Here is a 14,977-nt window from a genome sequence, read left to right as displayed (position 1 = left end):
CAAACATGAAAAAATATTCAGCATCACTAATTATCATAGAAAATGCAAATCAAAACCTAGACCAATGGAATAGGTTAGAGAACCCAGAAATAAAGCTGCACACCTACAATCAAAACCACAATGAGATACCCTCTCACACCAATCTGAATGGTTATTACTAAAAAGTCAAAAAACAACAGATGCTGGCAAGGCCCTGGAGAAAAGACAATGTTTACATACTGTTGGTAGGAATGTAAATTGCTTCAACCACTGTAGAAAGTAGTGTGGAGATTTTGCAAAGAACTTAGAACTACCATTCAACCAGTAATTCCATTATTGGACCAATACCCAAAGAAAAATAAATTCTTCTACCAAAAATACACACGTATGTTCATGTGTATGTTCATCAGACCACTATTCACAATAGCAAAGACATGGACTCAACCTAGGTTCCCATCAACAGTAGACTGAAGAAAGAAAATGCGGTGCATAGATACCACAGAATACTATGCAACTATAAAATAGAATAAAATCATGGTTTTTGCAGCACATGGACAGAGCTGGCGGCCATTATCCTAAATGAATTAACACAGGAACAGAAAATCAAATACCTTATGTTCTCTTGTACAAGTGGGAGCTAAACATTGGGTACACATTGGCATACAGATGGGAACAATAGGCACTGGTGACATTATAGAAGAAAGAGTGGGAGGAGGCAGTGGCTAAAAAGCTACCTATTGGGTAGTATGTTACTACCTGGGTGACAGGCTCACTCATACTCCAAACCTCAGCATCATGCAATAAACCCATGTTACAAACCTGCATGCGTACCTCCTAAATCTAAAATAAAAGTAGAAATTATTTAAAACAAAACAAAACGTGTTGTACTCTACCCAAAATACATTTGGCATTGTTTGTTATCATAATTGTAGTTAGATTTTAGCTCTGCATCTTTTATATTTCATCATGTTTTGTTGAGTTTAATTATAAATCCATACATATTTGTTAAGAAAAGCTGGCTTGATATTTTCCAATGACAATTACATTTTATCCAAAGGAATAAAATGTCTTAGAATAAAAACTGCAAGAAACTTTAAACAAAAACTTTATATATAAAAACAGTTAGCAGGCCAGATTTGGCAGGCAGGATACATTTTGCCAACTTCTACTTTAGAAGATTGAGTTAATCATAATTCTCACTTCATGGCTTACAGTCCCATTGATCCATGAAAGCTCTCTCTTCAAATTTCCTCATTTGATTTTTTTTAAATTTATATATTTCCTATATACCTATTCACCACTTTCATTCCCTTTCCCACGAGTCATTCTGAGATAGATAGATAGATGATAGATAGATAGATAGATAGATAGATAGATAGATAGACAGAGATAGACGGACAGATACATACATACATACGTACGTACATACATACATAGGTAAAAGATAGATGATAGATATAAAATGGGTATATATTCATTTTAACATGTTCAGTATAGATTTTTTCTTAGTGTAGGTCTTTACAAAACATGTATAGGTATTTCATATATTTTAACTTTAAATGAAATTAACTTTAAATGAAATTAACTTTTATGTCATATTGTTTTTTTCTTCATACAATGTCATGTTTTTAATAGTATATTATACAGTCATAATGTATTAATTTAGTAGATTATCTCTAACCGATAAATAGGTAGGAGTGGTAGATGTTAGTAGTATTCACCAATACCTAGTTCTCATTTCTGGAGTCATCAAAAAAAGTGATTGTTGACCCAGAATGTTTGTCTAGACATGCACTGGACTCTGCATCAGTGAAAACAAATATGTTAGTGTTCATTTATTACCATAGTATTACCTATCCTATCCTTGTATGTTGCTTTTATGTACTCCATAGTGTACGTCTAAAGCATCAAACCCATCTACTGTCCTAGGAATGGATCATTGGTTTGCTTAGGCAGCATAGCATAGCGGTTAAACTCACAGTCTCTGGAATTCAAGTGTTTGGTTAAAATCCTGGAGCCATCACTTACTAAATATGTAATTTAGGGCACGACTGCTTACATTTTTGGCTTCAGGTTCTTTGTCTGTTATATAGGGAAATTTATAATGCATACCATGTGGGGTTATCCTTAAGATTAAATCATTAGAATCGTATTTTGAAACCTTAAAGTAATTTTTAGCATTTAAAAATTACACACTCTTTTAAATTTAAAAAACAAAATAAACTGCATGTCACCAACATTTTTAAACTTAGGATTTAATATGTAGGGCCCTTCTGTGGTAACTATTTCATGCTTGCAGGGGATGAGCAGGGTAGGTATTGTTGCCCACAATTTGCAGAAAAGAAAACTAAGATTCAGAGAAGTTAAGTCAGTTCTCTAATATCGTGCTGCTTGTAATAGCAGCAAGATTCGAACCTCTCTCCCTGGCTCTAAAAGAGTAACTCCTGAGTTTCTTTGGTCTATAGTAACAGGGGACACTATGTATGGAAAAGTTATTCAGCAGAACCTCTTATGATGGATATTAATGCAAGAGCTCCAAGTGGAAGACTTGCTGAATTCTAACCAGGCGGTGGTGGAGGTGGGGAAGTGAAGGGAGGGAGAATGAAAGACAGGCGTGTGGGAGGGCAGAAGCTGCCAGTGAGGTGAGGAGAGATGTTTCCCCAAGGATAGAGGGAAGGAAGGTTAAAGGCATATTGATCTTGAGTGGGAAAACATTCTCCTGACTTTTTATCCTGCCTTCAGATCATCTGGGATCAAAAAAGGGTCTGTTACCAAGCTCAGCTTTGGAGATGGGGCAAAAGATACAACAGAAGAACAACCATTTACTGACATGGAGGGCACCAATGTGGTTTTTGATGATATGAGCTAAGCTGCAAGGTAGAGGCGATGTGGAACCTGTTAAAATATGCTTCAAGTGGCGGGCAGGCAGCAGCCAAGCTCAGGCATCATCTCAAAAAGAACCCATTTCCTGACCTAAATATGGGTCTGGCTTTCTTTTCAAAAGAAGTTGCAAAACCACCCAGGTCAAACCCACAGGGGCAACAGAGCATGTTATAATTTCCAAGGTGCTTCCCCAACAATTACCTTCTAGAATTCTCAGAGCTATCCTGTGATAGTAGGTTGGGCTCTGTTTATTGTTCTCGTTTTACAGATGATGAAACTGAGGATGAGAAAAGACAAGGACGCAGGACTACAGAGACAGTGGGAGAAGTAGGAGCAGATCATGGCTTCCTTATAATTGCCCGATTATCTTCGCACCAGAGCACATTATATCCGGCCAAATTGACTTTTCACAAGGTAGGGTGATGGTGTCCCTGTATGAATATATATGAATATACCTATCAACCTAACTCAATTATATATTTATGTGTCTTCATTTCCCATTCATCTTTATAACCTATCGCTTATGATCAATTCCCATTACCTGTTAATATTTTCATAATTATCTGTATCCAAGTAGCTGTAAATTATCTGTCTATTACATCTCCTGATTGGTCATCTTTACATAGTTTTTACACTGACTCATGTGTTGTATGTATGATTAATCACACCATGAAGGAAAGCACAAGAGCATTGAAAACATCAATCTATGGTTATAACTCTTGTATTCTTAACATTGTCTCACTGATTTACTTAACCTCCCTGAGTCTCAGTTTTCTTCCTTGCCAAATAGAGACAGAAATGCCCCTCTCCTGGGGCTGGGAAGATCTCCTAAGATAGTGGTTCTAAGATGCTGGGCATAGTGTCTGGATCAGAGTAGACTCCCAGATGTAGTTCTTCCTTTCTGCTTGCCTCGACCAGAACTTTGTTTTCTCTTCTGGTTATTTAGCTTTTCTATTGTTTCCAGTTGGTCTTCACTGGTCTTATCTCTGAGCCTCAATGTCACATATCATATGAGTGGATTATTTCAGCATTTGTCACACAGTTTTGAGAATTACCCATTTTAGGTCAGATGCCATGACTTGGCAACTGGCTGTAAGCTTCTTGAGGGTAGAGCTTCCCATTTACCATTTAGAAAACCAAGAAGTCATCCTGAATTCCCTACTTTGAATCAGGGCTTCACTCCTAATCAGTGTCAAGTGAATATTTAATAAATTAGATAAAGAATATTCTCAAGGAGCATATTTGAACTCAGGAGAAGACAATGTAGGAGTATAGGCATGCCGGGGTTGATTCTCCACATACATACAAGAACTGGGACAGCAGAGTCCTCAAAAGTTTTCCCAGAATAATTATTTAATGAATTCCTCCAGTCTGTATTTCTTGACCAACTAGTCTATGCTGGGTCCTGTGATATGTGCTGGGGTTATAAAGCTAAACCAGACACACGTCTGCAACGTGAACAATAATGAAACAATTCCATTCCAATGTGATGAGGGCTGGGATAGACGGATGCATGGGGAACATTAGAAGCAGAAAGAGAAAGAGGGCATGATGTTGGGCATCTGATATTTTTCTGCCAGTACTTTTTTTCTCCCTTCACCTTGTAAGACCACATCTTTATTTTGAAGAGCTAAGGATCCACCATTTAACGGTATTCCTGGCATTCTTGTGGACGCAGGCTAATTGTAAACTCCTCCTCTTGGCTACAATCATTGGCTCAAACATTGGTGTGTGATCCAACATGGTCCAATAAGAGTCCTTCCCTGGAAATTTATAAGCAGATACTAACAGAAGCTCTTTCTTTCCTCTGGATGACAATAGTCACTTAACAAACCAGGAGGCATGTGCTGCTTGACCCACCACTCTAGCCATTGTATGGAAAGCCTCTTCATTATATAAGAAAATGAAATCAATCTATAAGGTGAAGCAGGTAATTGTGATAAAGAATAAACAAGTTCTGGATAATTTTTAAGTGCCTAGAACTCCCTGAGGTCATTCTATCTTTGTATTTCCCAATTACATGAGCCAGTATACTCTCATATTGGTTCGAAATTTGAATTTCTTCAAACTTCTACTTCAAATATGTATAGTATTGTGTACCATTATCTTGTTTTAATCCCAAGACAATATTGTGAGATCAGTTGGTATTACATCGTAATACTATTTTCATAAGAAAACTGAAATCAGAAAAGTAATGATGCAGCTGAGTTTGGTGAAGGTAATTGTACCTGAATCTGAGAGATAAATAAAACTTTCTGGTATTTAGGGCAGGATTCTAATCTTATTCATCCTGAGGTATAATTACCAGACCACACATTTTAGTGTTCTTTCCTGGCATTAATATGAAGCTTATCACAATATCCTACTATTTCTTATCCAGAAATATTGGTTGGAGTTCAGTTAATACTTCTACATTGCTAACAATATGTGGGATTAATGTTGCTCTCTCTCTGTTTTTCTCATATATATGAGATATTTATAAGATATGCACACTTGTATGAGAAAGCCAGAGAGATGGCATATATGTACATGAGATACATACAAACACATATGTATATGTATAAATTACATATATAATATATAACAAAATAACACACATGTAAAATACATATATACTGTATACATATATGTATAGTGTGTATTATTTGTGCACATACTATATTTACCATTCTGACTCAGAGAATTTCATTAAGAAACATGCATTAGAGGTGTTGATCAGAATTCCCTAGATAAGGTCCATTGCAAATGCCACTTGATAATGATGCATTTATTTTGTTTCCAAAATGTGAACTGTCAGCCTTAAATTGAAACAGGTTGATGCAATGTGATCACATTACATCAGTTTGACTTTAGATAAAGTGGTATGTTTGAAATGTAAACATGTGATTGGTTTTAGCAATGTCTTTTAAAAGCTTGTGATCACTTGTTTTGTACAACCCAGTTTTAGCATGTCTTTTAAAAGCTTGTAGTCACTTGTTTTGGACAACCCAGTTTCTGACTTACTGGATATGCTTGAAGTACCTGGTCAGCCCATCACTGACCATTGTTGAAAGAGGCCAATTACTTGATTGCAAATGATGTCAAAAGGCTTTCAACTGACCTCAGTCCTGGGAAGAAGCTAGTTTAAAAAGTTGTTATTGATTTCTTCTTCCAAATATTCTATCTTTGAATTTTTATTAATTAGACTGTCAGAATCTTACTAATTTAGAGAGCATCCATATAAATTGATGCTGTCTTTTACAGTTTTAAAAATATGCATGTATCTATTAAGATTTTAATACCAATATCTGCATTATTGCTGTTGCTACTGTTATGTGGATGTGCGGATGGGAGTTCCTTGTTGGTTTGTTTGTTAATGTAAGGCAAGAGTATGAGAAAAACACACTCCTAGAAGACTGATTTTTTTTTCCAGTCAAAGCCTTGTCTAAGGCATAATTTAAAGTGCTGTTCATTGACCCTTGTGAAACACCCAAGTGATAACGTCTATCTAATGTTGCGTATCGGAAAATAATTATATCAGGAATGGATATGCTTACTCTGTCAAGTCAAGCTTTACCTCTTCTATACTACATTACTTGAAGATAAAATACACATTTAATGCTAAATAGTAGGGTTTTTTTCCCCAAACTAATTTACTCAACAATTACTATATCACAACCAGCACTCATCGAATGATGACTGTCTGCTAAGCACTTTGCTGATTTCTTCCATTCATTATCTCATTTACCTCCCTGATGGAAATTTGTTTGGATTTTTATTGTAAGTTAATCCAAATATATACATACCCATGGTTTGAAAGAGTGATCAGAATGGTTTATGACGAAAAAGAGTATTGCCATACCACATTCTTTATTCCTGCTACTCAAAAGGAATCTCATTTCTCAAAGTCAATGCTGGCATTATTTTCTAGTATTTAGCAGCATACTTCTAAAAGTTTATGTGCCTGGTAATATTGTTTGACTTATCAACCTTAGGCGTGTTTTTCTCCACACTTAACATCTTTCCACAAAGTAAGCATAATTATAATACAGTTTTATTTAAAATAAAATATATATGTTCATATTGTCATATTTACATAAATGAACATAAAATTTGCTTTTTGTTCCTCAAATATTTTTGAATATTTTAGTGGAGTTAGTAATTGCCTATCTTTACTTTCACAGTATTTTATAGGTTAACATCATTTTTCTTTTTTTTTTTATTTTGAGATGGAGTCTTGCTCTGTCACCTAGGCTGGAGTGCGATGGCGCGATCTCGGCTCACTTCAACCTCCACCTCCTGGGTTCAAGAGATTTTCCTGCCTCAGCCTCCCAAGTAGCTGGGATTAGAGGTGCCTGCCACCATGTCTGGCTAATTCTTTGTGTTTTTAGGAGAAATGTGGTTTCATCATGTTGCCAGGCTGGTCTTGAACTCCTGACCTCAAGTGATCCGCCCACCTTGGCCTCCCAAAGTGCTGGTATTATAGGCGTGAGCCCCTGGACCCAGCCGCATCATTTTTTAATACATCATCACATATACTAAGTACTAAATGATCATTTCACATCATCTACAGTTTTTTTTTTGTTGTTATTTTTTTAACTCCATGTGTCAGACTTATCTTACCTTGTTCTTTTGCTCTATTTTGAAAAGTTTGTTCCCTGAGCCTGATATAAAACGATCCATCTAGAACTTCCTTCCAATATAACTGTAGGATTTCCTTATGAGATTTTTCTAAAATGGAAGATGTGTTTCATGGATCTTATTACTCCCACTTTAATATTTAGTCATTCAACCTTATAGGAGCATATCTCCCAATAGCTTACTAAACAAAGATATGGGAAGTAGTACTTACAAACCTTTACTTACCTGAAGTTATTCTTTCATGTTTACTGTATGTTTATAATTCAGCTGGTTGGAAATGTTGTCTGTCAAATTTTTAAAAACATTACTCTTTGTCTTCTAACAATTCTGCATTGTCTTTGAGAGGATTGATATATCCTGATTATTTTTTCTTTTTAAAGATGGTCTTCCCCATCCAAACTGGAAGTTTTTAGACATCTCTATTTACCCTTTCATTTCAAGTCATGAAAATGTATGATGCTGTGGCCTTTTCAGGATCTTTTCTTTTCCCTTTCTTTCTGTAATCTGGCCACTTACTGGAAAATTTCAATCTGGAAACTCTTTTCTCTTTCAGTTCAAGGAATTTTATTTATTTGTATTTTAGAAATACCTGTAATACCTATTACCTATAATTATTCTTTCTAAATTGGTTCTTTAATATGCTTATCTTTTATCTCCTACCACAACCATTAGGTCCAGCCAAGAGGCAGTACCCACACAGTAATTTTAACAGGGAACATTTAATATGAAGATTATTAATTAAAATGTGATATTGTAGTAATGAGGAATTAGCTAGTAAAAGGTAAAGATAACACGAGAGAATATAAGAATAGCAGGCATAGGTAAGGGCCACAGTCCCTAAGGTTATAATAGAACACCAAGGGAAAATCCCTCCCCTACTTCTAAGGTAGATCTCGATTCCACTGGAAAGGATGTGACCACGGATAACTGAATTACCATTCACCTCAGAGAAGTTCACTGAGGTGCTTCACCAGCAGGACTTACCACAGTCTGTGCTCTGCACTGCCATGACGTAGCCTTCCACAGAGAGGTTCCATACCCAAGAACACAACATAAAATGACACAAGAGAGTTCTGGGGAAGTGAAGCAGGTCCCATGTACTGCTGACCACTGGGCTACTACACTCTACAGGGGCTGGGTGCTATAGAAGCTGTGTGTGCTACAGGAACCTAGGGAGAAGAGCAAACTAGAGCCTGGAGGAAAAGACACTTCATTCTCTAGTTTTCCTCCAGTTTCATGCCAACTGGCAAAGAAGAAACATTCATAAGGCCCATCTCCCTTGTCTTAGAGAAGGCTATAAATGGTGCATTTAGAGCTTACAGGCAATACTTGGAAAACTGTCCCACATGCTTTTTATTTTTTTGTCATTTTCTCTGTCTGAATATTTTCTTAACTTTGTCTTGCAACTTTTTATTGGAGTTAAAATTTCAGTCAATGCATGTATATGTACACATATACATATATACACACACGTAATTGATAAGAATTATTTTCTGTTTTTTATTATCTTTTATACCAGCCTCTTTGTTTTTTTCAGATACAACGTCTAGGCTTACATTATTAATAGCTTCGGTTCAGAAGTTTTATTTCACTCCCTGTCATATCTGTGTTCTTCCGGCTTTTCCTTTCATATTTATTGGTTTAGAATTTTCCCAGTCATTTTGGATGCCTGTAAACTATCAGTTGATCCTTTACTGCTTTTTCACCTTCTAGGTACAAAAAAACTAATTTGACGCTTTGAGCAGATTGGAGGGGTTTATCACTGGGCTTTATTATCAAAGTGAAGGGGTGGGAAATCACCACTTTCACTGACTGACCACCATAACCATATTTGAAAGTCCTTTTTCTAGGGCCATTCAGATTTTTCCATCCTCCTGCCTCTGGTCTCTAGGCACGACTGCTCTGTGGTTTACGAGAACTCAGGAGATGGAGTGATGTTCAACTCCTTCATACATAGACATTCAATCAGCCCCCAAATTTTTACCATCCTCGTATATCTGTTGTTCTATATTGACTTCTTAGGATAAGTTGGTTTGTTTTTCATCAGTATCTCCCTCTGCAGACATTTATTTTGTGGTTCTGCCTCTGTTTGTTGAATCTTCCATCTTCAATTCCTAAAATTTGTTGAAGTTTCTTATGTAGTGCCCTTTCTTCTTTCATTTTTTTGGGTTCTTGTAGATTTATACCATTTTTTATTTCTTACTATCACTTGAGAGATACATTCAGAAAGGAAAAGATAAATGTGTTCTATTGCATGTTATTTTCTAATTTAACAGCCTTATTGAACAATTGTTTATTGAAGTCAAAAATTCTTCTTAGAAATGATTTAGTCACAAATAATAAATAGTTTTAAAAATTAACCTTGAGAAAATGATAATGTGGGACAGTGAGAGAATACATGAAGAAGAAAAAAGTTGGGTGAGTGAATGAGAAAAGGAATGAAAGCAGAAATAAACAATTGTATATCAGTGGAGAGTAGGGTGTAGTAGAAAGGACAGTGAGCTGGCGGAATCTGAGTCCTCGGTTTGTGTCTCACTTGCTGTAAAGCCCTGGGCAAGTCAGCTCTTCAAATGATCTGAATCTTCTCATCTGCACAGTGGGTCAGAGAAGGTTGAGACGAGAAATATGAAGGATCCCTTCAGGACTTACAGTCATCTCTGCTCGCTCCTTATCTTATCTTCGTTTTTTGTTTTTTTTAAAAAATAATAACAAATACATTTAAGAATAAGGGATCCCAGGATTTTCTTAAAGCACTGGTTACCAGGGTGCCACAGGCCCCAGTGAGAAGCTGATAAATCTGATGTGGTCTTTAGGAATATGTACATATACAAGGAAATACTTGGTTGAGAATTTCAGAGAGTTCTCAGGCATCTGAAGGCTCACAAGAGGATTGCCATTGCCGTGAGGGAATGTTGACCTTAGAGCTTTTGTTCTCCTCCAAGGTGACCTCTGGACTTTGTCTTCTGCAGGGGACTGCTTATATGTGTTTCCTTGGGATTTTGAGGCATCCCAGAACATAGTGAAAAAATTGGAAAGACTTTCCTTACATATAAACCTTGTTATTCAGGTGAACCAATTTTCTCTTTGTAAATCAGGACATTTGCAAATGATTCATTAGCTTTGGCCCAGATAACTCCATAACAAATGCATTTGCTGCGTGGTGCAGATGATGTATCAGCACAAACAGCTCACTGGGCCCCCATTAATTATATAGAGAGAATGAAGGAAGTATGAAGAGGCAGTCACAGAAATTCCAGTTAGGGGTATATTTCCCTGGGAGAATTAGGTACCCTATGTTGAAAGAATCCTATAAGCTATCTGATCCTTTTTTTCTTCAACAAACATGACAGTGAATCCTTCATTCTTTGTTTCATTTAGTCACCTAATATTTACTGAGCATCAAGCAAGGATGCTAGGTGCTAGAGATAAATAAATAAACAAAAGAGATACACCCCTTGTCCTCATGGAACAAATGTGTGGAGGTGATAGTAAGAAAAGGATCACAGAAAAGAATATACGATTACCATAATTATCAGGAGTTGTGAGAGCAGTTAAAAGGTTTAGGGGGTAGAACACACCTGGTAAGGAGAGGTCAAGGACATTTTGGCAAAGGAAGTGATTTTAGAGCTGAATTGTGAAGGGTAAGATGGAAGTAAACTGGCTGAAAAGTTGGGGAGAGGGGAGCTCAAGAGTTACAATACATTGGGCTGAGGCACATGCGCCATATTTGTTGAAAAAAAAAAAAAAGTCCAGTGATGCAGGAGGATAAAAATATAATTAGAAGAGGTTGGAAAGGCATAGGGGTCACTCATACAGGATCTATAAACATCTGAAAATTTTGACTTTTAATGCAGGGGCAATGAGATGCCTGTGGGGGATTTGAAGGGATGCAGAAATTAATCAAAACACCAATGCAAACAATTTCAGGTTAAGATTTGGCATGAGAAAAGCATTTACTGAATGTTTCCTGTGTGTACCATTAGACCAGCAATAGGCAAACTTTTCCACCAAAGGCCAGATAGTAAATATTTTAGGCTATGTGGGCCATGATGAGTTTTTTTTTTTTTCCTTTTTTCACAACACTTTACAAATATAAAACCAATCTTCTCTCAAAGACAATGTTAAAATAGATTAAAGGCAGGATTTGGGCACCCAGTGTGTGCTCAACCCCTGCACTAGATGACCATAAGCTCTATGATGAAAAAAGATAATAGTTCTCTTTCCCACTATAGAATTTTCAATGCTCAAAACAGCAGCAGGCACATAGTGAGTACTTAATGTAAATTTATTAAATTAATTAGTGGCTGAACCAGGTGTTTTAATTATGTAATATATCTATTGATGAGAAAAACAAATGATATGCTGATATCATTGTCATTGACTTTTTCATTATTGTTGCCACTGTTATTCTTGCTGTCATTATTCACAAGTCAAAGATAAGAAAATAGTTAACTTTGCCCAAAATCATATAGACAACAAGTGACAGAGCCAGAATTTAAACAAAGTCTACAAAATTTCTAATCCTATGCTCTTTCTTATGATTACACTGCCTCTTTTGTAAATGACACATAAACACTGTGTAATATTAGTAAACATCAGATGACAGAAGCACCACCAAATACTAAGGGGGAAATGTGCCATTTTCAGAATGGGGGACAGAGAACATGCACCAATCTCCTCCTTTCTCCTGAGATGATGGTAAGTGTTAAAGACCTGGAACCAACCCACATGCCCATCAAGGATAGACTGGATTAAAAAAAAAAAAGTGACACATATACACCATGGAATACTATGCAGCCATAAAAAAGGAAGAATTCATGTCCTTTGCAGGCACATGGATGAAGCTGGACACCATCATTCTCAGCAAACTAACACAAGAACAGAAAACCAAACACAGCATGTTCTCACTCATAAGTGGGCATTGAACAATGAGAACACATGGACACAGGGAGGGGAACATCACACACTGGGACCTGTCGGGAGGTGGGGGGCTGGGGGAGGGATGGCATTAGGAGAAATACCTAATGTAGATGACAGGTTGATGGGTGCAGCAAACCACCATGGCACGTGTATACCTATGTAACAAACCTGCACGTTCTGAACATGTATCCTAGAACTTAAAGTTTAATTTTTTAAAGAAAAGAAAGAATGCTTACAGGCCGAAAACTTTAACAAAAAAAAAAAAAAAAAGAAAGAAAGAGAAGGAGATGGAGGGAGGGGAGAAGAGGGAAGAAAGGAGAGAGCATGGGAGAGAATAAAACAAAAAAAAGCATCATGGATGAGAGAAGTCACGCTTTTCAGGATCAGGTGACACTGTTCACTAATGAGGCAGAGTGTGTATGTATGAAAGAGATTTTCACTAAAGTAATAATTACCCGCCCAATAGGTTACAGATATGAATCTCTCTCATAATCTCCTATGACCAGGTGTTACTGCAAGTTCTGTGGATTTTATCTGTCAGGTGGAAGGAAGGTGTCTGTCTCTTCTTGTAAGCATTTCAAATATTTATGTTATTTTCTTGGCTTTCCTATTACTTGGCTTGGAAGATATTGAGAATTTCCTTTTCCTTGTCTCATGGAAGAAGAAGAGAAAACAACTTACCTAGAAAATTACGTTTTTCACAATGGCAGCAAAAACACAGGTTACTCTAATGTCTGTCATCCCCTTTACCTACCCTAGTCTTCTTATGCATATTGAGGAATGAGGAAGAAGGACGCTAGTGTTCCTAACAGGAAGGTTGCTTGCTGGTTCCTTGCAAGATCTAGGGGTCAGACATGAAGGAAGCCAACCCAAAGTTGGCTATTTTTAGGTTTCTATTTAGAATATAAGCGACAGGATATTTTGTCTTTAGCTTTGGGACTTAGATACAATTTAGACTATACAAATAAAAATGTCATCAAACGTCTTATTATAGCAATATTCAGTCCAGTTTGGAAAAATAGCACTGAAAATTACAGGAGGACATTTTCTGAGGGATATTGATGGTGGGAGCAATTTGACAGACACTCTAGTATAATTGTTAGCTTGGAGAGACTTAGAGATATCATAAAAGGACAGAGCAAAAAGAAAAAAAGATAATCAGAAATTTTGGAAATAAACACATAAACCAAAAACAATAATATGTTTAAAATATGAAGCTAACTAAAAAAATATATGAAGCCAACTAAAACATGACATAATTTTGAGCTATTTTATCTTTTTTATTAGCAGAGTCTACAATTTTACTGGTGTTCTGAACATCCCCCTTGGCCTGATGGTGGCCAATGCCATTAGGAGCAGTGTGAAGACAGAGTCGTAGTATTTTCTTTGGCTCTATATTAATTCAGTTTTCAAATTCAATTGTTAGAAGCAGCCTAGAAACACACCACAGAGGACTGAATTAGGGGACACTCTCAGGGTACAGGTTCAGCCCTTGCTCTACTTTTGTTCTTAAACTTTGCCCCCTTATTACCTTGCTTGCCTGTCCTTAATCCCAGTCCTGTCCTAGCATTCCTAACCACTCTGCAAGGCTGCATTATTTTATCTTTCTATCATCACCATAGCAAAGTGACTGGCATCATGTAGGTCCCTGCCACTCAAAGAGTGGTCCAAAGACCAGCAGTATGAGCTTCCCCTGTAATCTTTTATGAAATGCAGAATCTTAGGTGCTACCCCAGACCTGCTATAAAAGTATTTGCATTATAACATAATCCCTAGATAGACTGTATGTTCATCAAAATTACAAATCACTGCCCTAACTCAATTTTCTTCCTAATGAGGACCTACCTGCTCTTATACCTATTTAAACTAGTTGTTTGGATTTTTTTGTGTTTTTTTTTTTTGTTGTTGTTGTTGTTGTTGTTGTTGTTCTTATTGTCATTTTAAAGCTGTCACTATAAAATACAGAAAAACCTCAGAACGAGAACTGGAGAGAAAGAGTGATACAATGGTGACGATCACACAATTTGGAGTGGGACAGCGTTGACTTCAAGTTTTAGTTTCACCACTATATAGCTGGACACCTATTTACTTTTCCTTAACTTCAGTTTTCTCAAATGGGCACATTAGTCAGTTCAGGCTTGGCTACACTGTGTAACATACAGACTTCAAATTTCAGAATTCACGTCTATATGTCTATGTATGGCTATGACTCTCCTCTGTATTGTCTTTGCTTTGACAAAACTAGGCTGATTGGGCAGACTCAATCTCAGACTTTGTTAGTCTAATAGCAAAGAAAAATCAGATATGACAAAGCCCACTCAAAATCTTGAAGCTTCTACTCAACAGTGACATCTGTCACTGCCACTCACCTTCTGCATCGCCTAGTCAGCCTTCAGTGATCAAGAAGCATACTCCTCTCACAGGGAGAGCCACTGCAGAGAGGGAAATAGGGGTGTTAGGCAAAATAGTAATCAACAATGGAAAGAATAACAATACTATCTCCCTCTCATATTAGTTTGAGAACTGAATGCCTTAAGACACAAGAAGTCCTTGATCCTTTTTTCCATAGCTGGGT

The 14,977-nt window shown here is 36.8% G+C and overlaps 1 long non-coding RNA gene across 11 annotated transcripts in view; it reads right to left on the bottom strand.

Moving 5' to 3' along the window:
• The window catches only part of LOC103878121, a 198,205-nt gene that overhangs the window by 137,359 nt on the left and 45,869 nt on the right, over positions 1 to 14,977 (bottom strand). For all 11 annotated transcript variants that reach the window (XR_002517446.2, XR_002517447.2, XR_004177979.1 and 8 more), the window contains one exon: positions 14,772 to 14,834. This is a non-coding gene — a long non-coding RNA (uncharacterized LOC103878121). The remainder of the gene's footprint in view (positions 1 to 14,771; positions 14,835 to 14,977) is intronic.

Source organism: Papio anubis, chromosome 13, assembly GCF_008728515.1.
Source record: "Papio anubis isolate 15944 chromosome 13, Panubis1.0, whole genome shotgun sequence".
In the NCBI taxonomy this organism is placed as follows: domain Eukaryota; kingdom Metazoa; phylum Chordata; class Mammalia; order Primates; family Cercopithecidae; genus Papio; species Papio anubis.
Note: the sequence above shows the minus strand (reverse complement) of the source record. Positions and strands in the feature narration are given on the sequence as shown.